Here is a 13,113-nt window from a genome sequence, read left to right as displayed (position 1 = left end):
GGACAACAACCCGAAGCACACAGCCAAGACAACGTTAGGAGTGGCTTTGGGACAAGATGTCCTTGAGTGGTCCAGCCAGAGCCTGGACTTGGAACCCAAAATCAAACATCCTCTGGAGAGACCTGAAAAATAGCTGTGCAGCGGCGCTCCCCATCCAACCTGACAGAGCTTGAGAGGGTCTGCAGAGAAAAATGAGAGAAACTCCCCAAAATACAGTTTTGCCAAGCTTGTAGCGTCATGACCAAGAAGACTCGAGGCTGTAATCGCTGCCAAAGATGCTTCAACAAAGTACTGAGTAAAGGGTCTGAATACTTATGTAAATGTGATATTCCTGTTTTTTATTTGAAACAAACCCATAATGTCAATCACTGCACACACATGCAGACATGCACACACACATTCCATCCTTACTCAGTTTGAAGCAAATCAGACTGTAAGCCTGTGTGTGCACACTGCCTGGGACCCTGTAAAGCTCAGCACACAACACTACTTCAGATTGAAGCCCACTCGGCAGAGCCTAGAGTGGAAGTCAATTAGCATGCGGCAGGCCATGTGTAGCACAATGCTCATAACTTATTGTGAGAAAAGGCCTAGCCATAGGTTGTGTGTTCATACTGTATCAACAAACTAATGCCTGGTTAGCTGTGTTTGTTTAATTCCCTGTAAAGTACTGTCCCAGGGAATTTCTGTTAAATAATATAGTGCAGGAAATGAATTGAAAAGACCACCAGTATTTTATGCATTTTCGTATACTAATGTGTTTATGAAACATAGCTGCCTCTATAAACACTAATGTTTGGTCCATCTGTGTGTGTGTGTATCTGTGTTTGTCCGTGTCCGTCCGTCTGTGTGTGTGTCCAGGATTATCGCGACGCTGTCTGCTGAGGAGCTGGGTCTGTTTCGGGAGCATATCTGTTTCCTGGACAAGAAGATACAGCCGGATCTCTCCAAGATGCACTGGTTCTCTGAAGGGGCATCCAACTTCCTCATCAACGACTACAGGCTGGACGCCAACAAGGTCAGAACACGAACGCACACACACACTCTGAGTGGCATTAGTTGCTACAGAGTTTATCCGGTTAAATAGGTAGTTAGAGACAATCCTAGAGAGCTACAGTGTGTAAAACCGCCAATTGAGCTTTTCATCAAGAACTTAATTAGTTGAATCAAGCTTTTTCATGTTCGGCTGTAACAAAAACGTGCATACTTTGATGCTCTCCAGGACCGGGGTTGGTAGCCATTGGGTTAGAAGGACACTTCACTGCACTCATAGACAGTAAGTTGAAGTACAGTAGTAGTTAGAGAAAAGATCAGTATTGTACAGTAAGTCATTATTACATAAATCAGTAGTATACAGTGGGTTAGTATTATACAGTAAGTCAGTATATCAAATCAGTATTGTGCAGTAAATCAGTATTACGTAAATCAGTAGTATACAGTAAGTCAGTATTATGAAGATAAAATCAAATGTATTTATAAGCCCTTACATCAGCTGATGCCACAAAGTGCTGTACAAAAACCCAGCCTAAAACCCTAAACAGCAAGCAATGCAAGTGTACAAGCACGGTGGCTAGGAAAAACTCCCTAGAAAGGCCAAAACCTAGGAAGAAACCTAGGAAGAACCAGGCTATGAGGGGTGGCCAGTCCTCTTCTGGCTGTGCCAGGTGGAGATTATAACAGAACATGGCCAAGATGTTCAAATGTTCTTAAATGACCAGCATTGTCAAATAATAATCACAGTGGTTGTAGAGGGTGCAACAGGTCAGCACCTCAAGAGTAAATGTCAGTTGGCTTTTCATAGCCGATCATTCAGAGTATCTCTACCGCTCCTGCTGTCTCTAGAGAGTTGAAAACAGCAGGTCTGGGACAGGTAGCACGTCCGGTGAACAGGTCAGGGTTCCATAACCGCAGGCAGAACAATTGAAACTGGAGCAGCAGCACGGCCAGGTGGACTGGGGACAGCAAGGAGTCATCATGCCAGGTAGTCCTGAGGCATGGTCCTAGGGCTCAGGTCCTCCGAGAGAAAGAAAGAGAATTAGAGAGAGCATACTTAAATTCACACAGGACACCGGATAAGACAGGAGAAGTACTCCAGATATAACAAACTGACCCTAGCCCCCTGACACAAACTACTGTAGCATAAATACTGGAGGCTGAGACAGGAGGGGTCAGGAGACACTGTGGCCCCATCCGATGATACCCCCGGACAGGGCCAAACAGGCAGGATATAACCCCACCCACTTTGCCAAAGCACAGCCCCCGCACCACTAGAGGGATACCTTCAACCACCAACTTACCATCCTGAGACAAGGCCGACAAAGCGCCAACCCAGACAGGATGACCACGTCAGTGACTCAACCCACCTCCTAGGGATGGCATGGAAGAGCACCAGTAAGCCCCTGTAATAGGGTTAGAGGCAGAGAATCCCCGTAGAGAGAGGGGAACCAGCCAGGCAGGGACAGCAAGGGCGGTTTGTTGCTCCAGTGCCTTTCCGTTTACCTTCACACTCCTGGGCCAGACTACACTCAATCATAGGACCCACTGACGAGATGAGTCTTCAATAAAGACTTAAAGGTTGAGACCGAGTCTGCGTCTCTCACATGGGTAGGCAGACCATTCCATAAAAATCCCCTGTGCATCCCGCAAAGGCGGAGGTGTTGCTAGGCCTCCTTGGCCATATACAGCGTTCCTCACTGAGTTCCCTGAATTCCTATCAGACTTTGCAGTCATAGCAGATCATATTCAAATTTTTGATGATTTTAATATTCACATGGAAAAGTCCACAGACCCACTCCAAAAGGCTTTCGGAGCCATCATCGACTCAGTGGGTTTTCTCCAACATGTCACTGGACCTACTCAATGTCACTCTCTGGACCTAGTTCTATCCCATGGAATAAATGTTGTGGATCTTAATGTTTTTCCTCATAATCCTGGACTATCGGACTATCATTTTATTACGTTTGCAATCGCAACAAATAATCTGCTCAGACCCCAACCAAGGAGCATCAAAAGTCATGCTATAAATTCTCAGACAACCCCAAAGATTCCTTGATGCCCTTCCAGACTCCCTCTGCCTACCCAAGGACGTCAGAGGACAAACATCAGTTAACCACCTAACTGAGGAACTCAATTTAACCTTGCGCAATACCCTAGATGCAGTTGCACCCCTAAAAACATGTCATAAGAAACTAGCTCCCTGGTATACAGAAATTACCCGAGCTCTGAAGCAAGCTTCCAGAAAATTGGAACGGAAATGGCGCCACACCAAACTGGAAGTCTTCCGACTAGCTTCGAAAGACAGTACCGTGCAGTATCGAAGAGCCCACACTGCTTTTCGATCATCCTATTTTTTCCAACTTAATTGAGGAAAATAAGAACAATCCAAAATTTATTTTTGATAGTCATTAAAAAGCAGCATTCCCCAAGAGAGGATGGCTTTCACATCAGCAGTAATAAATTCATGAACTTCTTTCAGGAAAAGATCATGATCATTAAAAAGCTAATTACGGACTCCTCTTTAAATCTGCTTATTCCTCCAAAGCTCAGTTGTCCTGAGTCTGCACAACTCTGCCAGGACCTAGGATCAAGAGAGACACTCAAGTGTTTTAGTACTATATCTCTTGACAAAATGATTAAAATAATCATTGCCTCCAAACCTTCAAGCTGCATACTGAACCCTATTCCAACTAAACTACTGAAAGCGCTGCTTCCTGTGCTTGGCCCTCCTATGTTGAACATAATAAATGGCTCTCTATCCACCGGATGTGTACCAAACTCACTAAAAATTGCAGTAATTAAGCCTCTTGAAAAAGCCAAACCTTGACCCAGAAAATATAAAAAACTAATCGGACTATATCAAATCTTCCATTCCTCTGTTACACACGCCTATGTGAAGAAGGAACACAACACCCTGCTGCAACTGAACTCCCCGTGAAGTGAAAGAGGTATGGGACTGTAGGTGTGAGAGGACGACAACAGGCTGAATTGACCGTTTACTAGGATTTATTTCCTTTACACGGTAATATGGGGAAAAGGGGCTGGACGGAACCAAAGCAAAGAAAGTGAATGTCAAAGCCTCCCCCTCTCCTATCTAACCTGCCTACCCACTACTTACCTAATTTAGCACCGCCTGGTGCGCTAACCAAAATACAGGGGGTGGTCGGCCCATGTCTTACCTAGTGTGCCTAGACAGTGAATATACTACGGGTATATGTATACCCGCGGGCCTCTTGCCTAAGCACTCCCTAGGTGCCTTCCCCTTCGGGAACAAATGAAGCAGAATATAAAACAGTACTCAAACAAACTAAGAAACAAAGGACATCAAATAAGCTCTATCTGAGCAACAATCTCACACAGAACATACCAACTGCTCCCAGCAACAACTAACACAGTACATACCAACATGCTATAACCCTCAGCCATCAACCTCCTCTCTCAGCAATGATCTATATCACATTCAATCTTTCTGCAACCTCCTCAGCCTACAATGATCTAAGCCTGCCTATGATCTCTCTCTCTCTCTCTCCTGAACAGAACACTGGCTTTTATAGCTTCAGAAGGCATTGGTAATTAGATACAGCTGCGTCTTGACGAGGGGGCGGGGTCAGCTCTCCAATCATCAATTGGGGCCAACCAATCAGTTGTTGGGGATAATTTCAGGAAGCCATCTCCTGAAACACACACACTCAAATATAAACTACAACAGAAACTGGGGAACGTAACACTCTCAAAAACTTTAGAAAAAGCTGTTGCGTAGCAACTCACTGCCTTCTTGAAGACAAACAATGTATACGAAATGCTTCAGTCTGGTTTTAGATCCCACCATAGCACTGATACCATCATAGCACTGAGACCTCACTTGTGAAGGTGGTAAATGACCTTTTAATGGCGTCAGACCGAGGGTCTGCATCTGTCCTTGTGCTCCTAGACCTTAGTGCTGCTTTTGATACCATCAATCACCACATTCTTTTGGAGAGATTGGAAACTCAAATTGGTCTACACGGACAAGTTCTGGCCTGGTTTAGATCTTATCTGTCACGCCCTGACCTTAGAGAGCCGTTTTATTTCTCTATTTGGTTAGGTCAGGGTGTGATGTGGGGTGGACATTCTATGTTTTTTTATTTCTATGTTTTGGCCGGTTATGGTTCTCAATCAGGGACAGCTGTCTATCGTTGTCTCTGATTGGGAATCATACTTAGGCAGTCTGTTTTGACACCTTAGGTTGTGGGATGTTGTTTTTTGTTAGCTCTGAGAAGCCTTCAGAACGTGACGTTCGTTATTCTTTTGTTGTTTTGTTTGGGTGTTCTGAGGAAATAAAGTATCATGAACACGTACCACGCTGCACCTTGGTCCACTTCTTCCGACGAGCATTACATTATCTGTCGGAAAGATATCAATTTGTCTCTGTGAATGGTTTGTCCTTGGACAAATCATCTGTAAATTTCGGTGTTCCTCAAGGTTCCGTTTTAGGACCACTATTGTTTTCACTGTATATTTTACCTGTTGGGGATGTCATTCGAAAACATAATGTTAACTTTCACTGCTATGCAGATGACACACAGCTGTACATTTCAATGAAACATGGTGAAGCCCCAAAATTGCCCTCGCTAGAAGCCTGTGTTTGAGACATAAGGAAGTGGATGGCTGCAAACTTTCTACTTTTAAACTCGGACAAAACAGAGATGCTTGTTCTAGGTCCCAAGAAACAAAGAGATCTTCTGTTGAATCTGACAATTAATCTTGATGGTTGTACAGTCGTCTCAAATAAAACTGTGAAGGACCTCTGCGTTACTCTGGACCCTGATCTCTCCTTTGACGAACATATGCTGCAGTAGTTTATGTGTCGGGTGGCTAGGGTCAGTCTGTTATATCTGCCCTGCCTCCAGCTGTTTGCTTAGAAATTCTAGGGACAATTAGGAGGCCTGCGTCTTGTGACCGTAGCGTACGTGTAGGTATGTACGGCAGGACCAAATCGTAAAGATAGGTAGGAGCAAGCCCATGTAATGCTTTGTAGGTTAGCAGTAAAACCTTGAAATCAGCCCTTGCCTTAACAGGAAGCCAGTGTAGGGAGGCTAGCACTGGAGTAATATGATCAAATGTTTTGGTTCTAGTCAAGATTCTAGCAACCGTATTTAGCACTAAGTGAAGTTTATTTTGTGCTTTATCCGGGTAGCCGGAAAGATCAGTAAGTTATACAGTAAGTCAGTATTACATAAATCAGTATTATGCAGTAAGTCAGTATAACATAAATCAGTATTATGCAGTAAGTCAGTATAACATAAATCAGTGTTATACAGTAAGTCATTATTACATAAATCAGTATTATGCAGGGAGTCAGTATTACGTAAATCAATATTATACAGTAAGGCACTGTTATGTAACTCTGTGTTTTACAGTAACTCTGTATTTTACAGTACTGTGCTCTGCTCCTGGGCCAGGGTTTAGATATGCAGCTGTAAACCCTGTAGATACACTACAGCAACAGGATGTGGCTTTCTTAGCTCCCTGCTTTTACAAACCACCTCCATCTCTCTCTCTCTCTCTCCCTCACACACACACACACACACACACACACACACACACACACACACACACACACACACACACACACACACACACACACACACACACACACAAAACAGACTGCTGTATACTGTTGTTGTCATCATTCTGTGGTCAGCATTTTCTAGACCCATAAAAATTGGATCTGTGAAACGAATTCAGCTGCCAGCAGAAAATGCACACACACACAGCCTGGTGCAAGCCGTGATGCATGTGTTTTGAGACATTAATGTTGTATCCAGTGTACAGAGGGCTATGTGTCTGTGTGTGCGTACGTGCGTGCGTTTCTCCATAGGGAAAAGGAGGGTAGGAGAGATGTATAGAAAAAGATGGAGAGGTGGAGAGGAGGGGGGGTTAGAGTACTGTATGAATTCAGTGCATAGCCTGGTTCCAGATCTGTAAGTGCTATAATTGCATGCGTGACAATGACTATAGGAGTTGGCAAGACAGCACAAACTGATCTAGGGCTGTTATGCTACACTGCTAGCTAACAGTATAATCATGAATGACGTGTTGTGCTAGTATACTACAGTGGGGGTTCCCAAAACTTTTTCACTCGGGCATCCCTTTCATCATTGGGTAACGCATCTATTTCTATGGTGGAGAGAACATTTTGTAAGTTTAAAGCTTATTTCCTGCAATTCTATCCATTTTACAATGGAGTGGGGAGAACATTGCAGTTTTAAAGCTAATTCCCTACAATTCTACACATTTTGTCATGTCTATTGTGTGTTCATGGGATATCTGTGTGACTCATACTTTATCACAAAATCAGTGGGCTACAAAACTTTAGCTGACATGGGTTAGTTACTCTGGGCATTTCTGTCACGCTCCAAATAGCTTTCTAATATCTACAATGACGAGGAAAACTGCAAATTCACAACCCAATTTCACCTTGTGTATTCTACTGTTACAGCTTTCAAGAGTCAGTTGAATGAATTCCTTAAAATATATATATATATATATATATGAATGTATTTTTCCAAAGGGCAACTGCGACCACCCCTGGCGACGGGAGCGCCCCATAGTTTGGGAACCCCGGTGCTACAGTAGGCTTTGCCGACATTGCGTTGGATGCTACACTATAAGTAATGCCTTGTCTTCCAGAGGGTTGTTATAGGGGCTCAGGCATCAGACAGGTTGAGCAGCAGCATGCATAATGAACACTAACGCTCATTGGCAGGGATTCATGCCACCGCACCGCGCCCTTCTCCCCCTCTCCACTTTCCCCCTCTGCCATCTCCTCTCTCCCCCTTTCCCCCGGCTCTCCTCTCCTCTCCACTCTCTCAGGAGGTTTAAGATCAGGTTTGTGTCGAGCCAATGTCAAGATCTGTCGAGCCCAAAGTCAAAAGGTCATTGTCTGTGAGTGCTGTTTTCCTTGTAGTAGCTAAGGGAGAGAGAGAAAATCTGCTAAAAAGATCTGAACTGACTCAGAGCAGCCCCTCTCTCTACTCCTCTCTGCCCCAACCCACCCAACTACTCTTCTCTCGCTCACGGAGGCTTATTCTGCGCGGCAGGCCTTATCCCCATGAAAGCTGTACATTTCGGAGATCGGAGTTGGGATCTGTAATTCTGAGTGAGAGCTGGATTACTCTCTATGAATTAGGTCTGGCTGCCAGAGCAATATGAGAGAAGAGCTAGACATCTCTGCAGCTTCCCTCCTCTTCTCTCTTCGGTGTACAGGGACCTGGAATTTGAGGGGGACCAACAGTCCCACCACCAGGCCCACCAACAGGCCGAGCTCCTGAGGCTCAGCTCAGCACATCAGGACATCGTGGCCATCATGCCCCAGGTCTATAAGACCTTCCTCACAGACGGGCCTGAGGTGTGTGTGTTGTGGTGGGGGATGGGTGTGTGTGGGAGAGTACCTATTCCCTGCTAGTTTCTGCTTACTTACTTTTTTGGGCTAATTTGTCCTCATAAAATAGTGGCTAGCAAGATAATTCCATGAGATGATTTCATTATAGAAAATGAAAACTGTCCATCCAGAAAATATCTTCATTAGAACTTCACCTGTGGAAGAAATTACAAATAGATGCCATTAGGTGGTTGAGCGAGTAGATGATGGACTGATGATAGTGAATGTGCAGTGCTATCTACACAAGTGTGTGCATCTGTGTGTGTGTGTGTGTGTGTGTGTGTGTGTGTGTGTGTGTGTGTGTGTGTGTGTGTGTGTGTGTGTGTGTGTGTGTGTGTGTGTGTGTGTGTGTGTGTGTGTGTGTGTGTGTGTGTGTGTGTGTGTGTGTCTCAGATCCAGCAGCACTGGGTTGTACACACAGAGACGATGGATGGCATGTGGTCCCTACAGGAGCTGTCCAAGGCCATCAACAGAGACAGCAAGACCTCCCCCAACCCCCTCTTCTGTTCAGGGTGCATGTGGTGCTGGACCAGGAGGCCTCCGGTGCCAACTCACAGGTACGTACTCAAACAGACAGAAAAGCACACGCACCTAATCACATGCACATACACACACACACCATTTTTAACACATGTGCATAAGCATTGCAGATTGAAATTGACTTCAAGGCAGTTTCTAAAGAGATATTGATATTTCGGTCACGTTCACACTCAGTCTCACGAGGGATTCTGGCAATATTACTCCTTCACATACTAACACACACCCAAACAAAAGTCTCATGTTTGAAAGCCGAACAATGTCATCCGTTCTCAGTGTCTGATGACATATGACATTGTAGCATTTCCACGGTCGCAGTGAGAGACACAGTCAGACAGGTCGACACCTCCGCACTATTTAGAATACAATGAAAGAGAACCTTCTTTGTCCTTGTCTCACCAACACAGGGCATTAAGCAGCAAGCTTACCTTACATATGGAGGGCATTATACATCACCCCCGCTTTATTTATTTCTCCCCCGCTCTCTCCCTCACTCCCTCCCCACTTTATAAATCAGCCATGACATATGATATAGGCTTAATGTATGTAACATATCTGCATCAAGTGATAGGCTAGGAGGGTATGGTTCAGAATGCTTTAACATGTTGCCATTCTCTATACAAGAGGATCCGGTTTTGTTATTAAAACGTACACGATTAAAGTCATATTTCATCGAATCTTTATGTAGGAATCATGAGGGGAATGTAACGTTCAGATTGGCTGTTAGATAATGATTGGGGGAGAGCTCTCTGCAAGTTCTTTAGGTCTTTGACTAGAGAGGCAGAACACGTTGGTTAGTGTAAGTGGCAATGGGCTGTGTTTCTGTCTGTGTCTGTCTGTCTGTCTGTCTGTCAGTCTTTGTGCGCATCAACAAGTAGCATTCTCCCCGACCCTTCAGAAGCTACCTCAGATCGTGAACAACATCATTTCTCAGCTGATCAGCACCATCTCTGTGTTCAAATGCCTCCCACACCTCACGTGCAGACTCTCACAGAGGAAACCTGTTTGCTGCATCATAGGTAACACACAAACACACACGCTCACAGAGGAAACCTGTACAATGCATCATAGGTAACACACAAACACACACGCTCACAGAGGAAACCTGTTTGCTGCATCATAGGTAACACACAAACACACACACACACAAACACACACGCTCACAGAGGAAACCTGTACAATGCATCATAGGTTAGACCCCTCTCATCCCTCTCCTGATTCGTGCCTTGTTCTTCAGTTCATTCCTCTTCTTTGTCTTTGCTTCTGACCCCTCACCTTTTCTCACCTTATCCATCTTTCATTTTTCACTCCTTCTCTTCATATAGATCCCCTGGATTTCATTTAATCTCTTCATCCTTACCCCCATCCCCCCTTCCCTCCTCTTCATTTGCACTCCATCCTCACCCCCCTGTCCAGTATCACCCCTCCTCATCCCTCGTTACCATACCTCCTCCTCACTTTCATCCCCTGCTCCTTCACCCTCGCCTTATTCTCTCACTCCATCCTAACCCCGTTCCTCTTATACCATTTCTCTCCATCCTCTCTTCTCATCAATCCATTTTAATCAGCTCTCCCTGTCAGCTGTCTCCTGGGTTGATTGACAACGGGTCTTCCACAGGGAGTAACAAGTCTCCCTCTGACTCTGGCTTTAATCAAACAGTCAGAAGATGGTGGACTGGAGTAGACCAGAGGTGGCTCTCCATGTGTGCTTGTGTGTGTGTGTGTGTGTGTGTGTGTGTGTGTGTGTGTGTGTGTGTGTGTGTGTGTGTGTGTGTGTGTGTGTGTGTGTGTGTGTGTGTGTGTGTGTGTGTGTGTGTGTGTGTGTGTGTGTGTGTGTGTGTGTGTGTGTGTGTGTGTGTCTGTCTGTCCAGCCATATCTCCATTGAGGGGGAATACTACAACTGTTAGGTTCTGAACCCTAATCAGCATGGTCTAGTTGATCCCCAGTGATACTCGCAAGGCTGTTAAATGTGTTCACTCATGAAAAGTGTAAGTGCCTGTTACAATGTGTCAAAAGGGTGTCAACTCACTGTATTTAACTATGTGTGGAAGCATGTGCTCTTATGTAGTCGAGTGTACAGCACTCCATGTACCATATGGTGAGCTTGAGGTAGAAGGTGCTTTTATCCACTGATCTCAGATCAGGCTAACATACTCAACATTTTAACCATAGTAATTTGTATTTGTTTATCCTGGTTTGTCTCATTTAGATACAATTCTATTTCGCAAGAGAGGATGGAATGAATTTAAAGTTTAAACCAAAATATCTGACCTGGTATCAGTTGTTAGAATAGGGGCTTTTACCTCTTCTCTCACTTACTCCATAAGGTGATTCCTTTACACATCCCCCTCTCTCTCTCACCAACCCCAGAAAGACGAGGACATTTCCAACATAGCTGATCCTGTATCAGATGTTAGGAGCTTTGACCTATTTTATATGGTGATCCTCTCCATCTCTGACCCCAGAACAAGATGAGGAGATTGGCAAGATCCAGGCAGCGGGAGCAGCAGGGATGACAGCTAACACAGGCTTACCTGAAGCCCTGGGACAAACACAGAGAGATCCAGGGGATCAACAAGGACCCCTTCATCAGAAGACACCAGCGCCTCAACCCCCCGTGTCCTTCGACGCCGACTTCGCCAGGTCTGGCAACATGGATAGGAAGGGGGAGGGGTGGTAGCTTGGTTGCCAGATTGTTTTCTGCTTTTGGCTTCAACCCATATTAGTCCAAAATTATACTTGGCCAGCATTTGTGTTCTGCGTTCAAAACTGTATAAAAGTACAGTAAAATACAATACAAAACAGATTTCAACAAAGGTCAGGATGAATTCAAAGAAAGAAACATGTCTGATTGTTCTATCGACAAAGCTCAATAACAAAGTGCTGAGCCAGACCAGCATGTAGTGTACACGCATGGAGTGTTGACTCTCCAACGATTTACATAGCACTGTCCCAAACAAATCCATAAGACAATATTGCACACTCTCGCTGTCTAGTCTGCAGGCTTAGACATGTTTACCATGCACATCCACATGGCAGGATCTACATGTTCAACTTTCAGGGCAGGAGCTCCACCTGTTTTGAACCCCACATTTTTAGCAAAATAATTGACTTTCCTGTTTTGCATGTTATTTTAATTAATTCATACGTGTTTCCACCAAGGTGGCTTAGCAGTTCAGACGTATTTTTCCGTGTTGTCGTGTCGTGTCCTGTATATATATATATTTACACCTTTTCTTCACATATCTTTTATTTATTTTATTATCCAAGAACTCAACTACAAAAGCTTTCCTGCAAAAGCTTTCCTGCAACCCGCTTCACCAATTACAATAAGTACTATTTACCTCAATCTGAAAATCCATCGTGGAAGATAGCCAGGGGCTAATTCAGAAGCTAGCCTGAAAGCTAATCCAGAAGCTACTCCGATAGCTAGCCAGAAGCTAATCTGTAGCTGCCCCGAAATTAGCCGGTTTGCTGGCTAGCGTTGGTGTTTCAGCTGCCCACGTTTTTGCGGTCATCAGCTATTCCTCTAGCTCGATAATCTACCGGCACTTTTGTGCAACGCGACTCGGACCGGAGCATTCCGGGACTTTTTTTCTCTCAGTTTCCCCGGATTCCAACCGCAGCCTCTGGACACGTGCACCTTGATTTCGCAGCTAGCTAGCTGCATACCGTGTGACTATTGGCTTACGTCGACCCCGGAGCTAACTCAAATCATGCTGGAGCTAGCCAGCTGAGGAGTTCCATCACCATCCGGACCCGCTTCTTTGTTGCTGCTGCAGATACGGAACCCCACCGGGCCTTCACGACTGACTGCCGACGTTATCTGCCCGAGGGATTTATCCAACCGGCACCTCCGTCCCGGCGTTACCTGAACGCTCATCTGAGGCCCGCTAATCGTTAGCTGTCTTATCGGCTGCTATCTGAACAAAACCCCACTACACGGAACCTACCGACGGAAACGCACGAGGTATCTACAAACAGACCTCCATCCTATGCTGCTACCGATAGCCATATACCCGGCCAGCTGTCTGGATCGCCACGACCCCAACCAACCTCTACTCACTGGACCCTTATTTATCACTTGATTAAGCTTGCCTCTCCTTAATGTAAATATGCCTTGTCCATTGCTGTTCTGGTTAGTGTTTATTGGCTT

The 13,113-nt window shown here is 45.0% G+C and overlaps 1 pseudogene; it reads left to right on the top strand.

Moving 5' to 3' along the window:
• Window positions 1–13,113, top strand: part of LOC129835426 (dynein axonemal heavy chain 2-like) — a 214,451-nt pseudogene that overhangs the window by 62,599 nt on the left and 138,739 nt on the right.

The sequence above is a fragment of the Salvelinus fontinalis genome, chromosome 36 (genome assembly GCF_029448725.1).
Source record: "Salvelinus fontinalis isolate EN_2023a chromosome 36, ASM2944872v1, whole genome shotgun sequence".
NCBI lineage: Eukaryota > Metazoa > Chordata > Actinopteri > Salmoniformes > Salmonidae > Salvelinus > Salvelinus fontinalis.
Note: the sequence above shows the minus strand (reverse complement) of the source record. Positions and strands in the feature narration are given on the sequence as shown.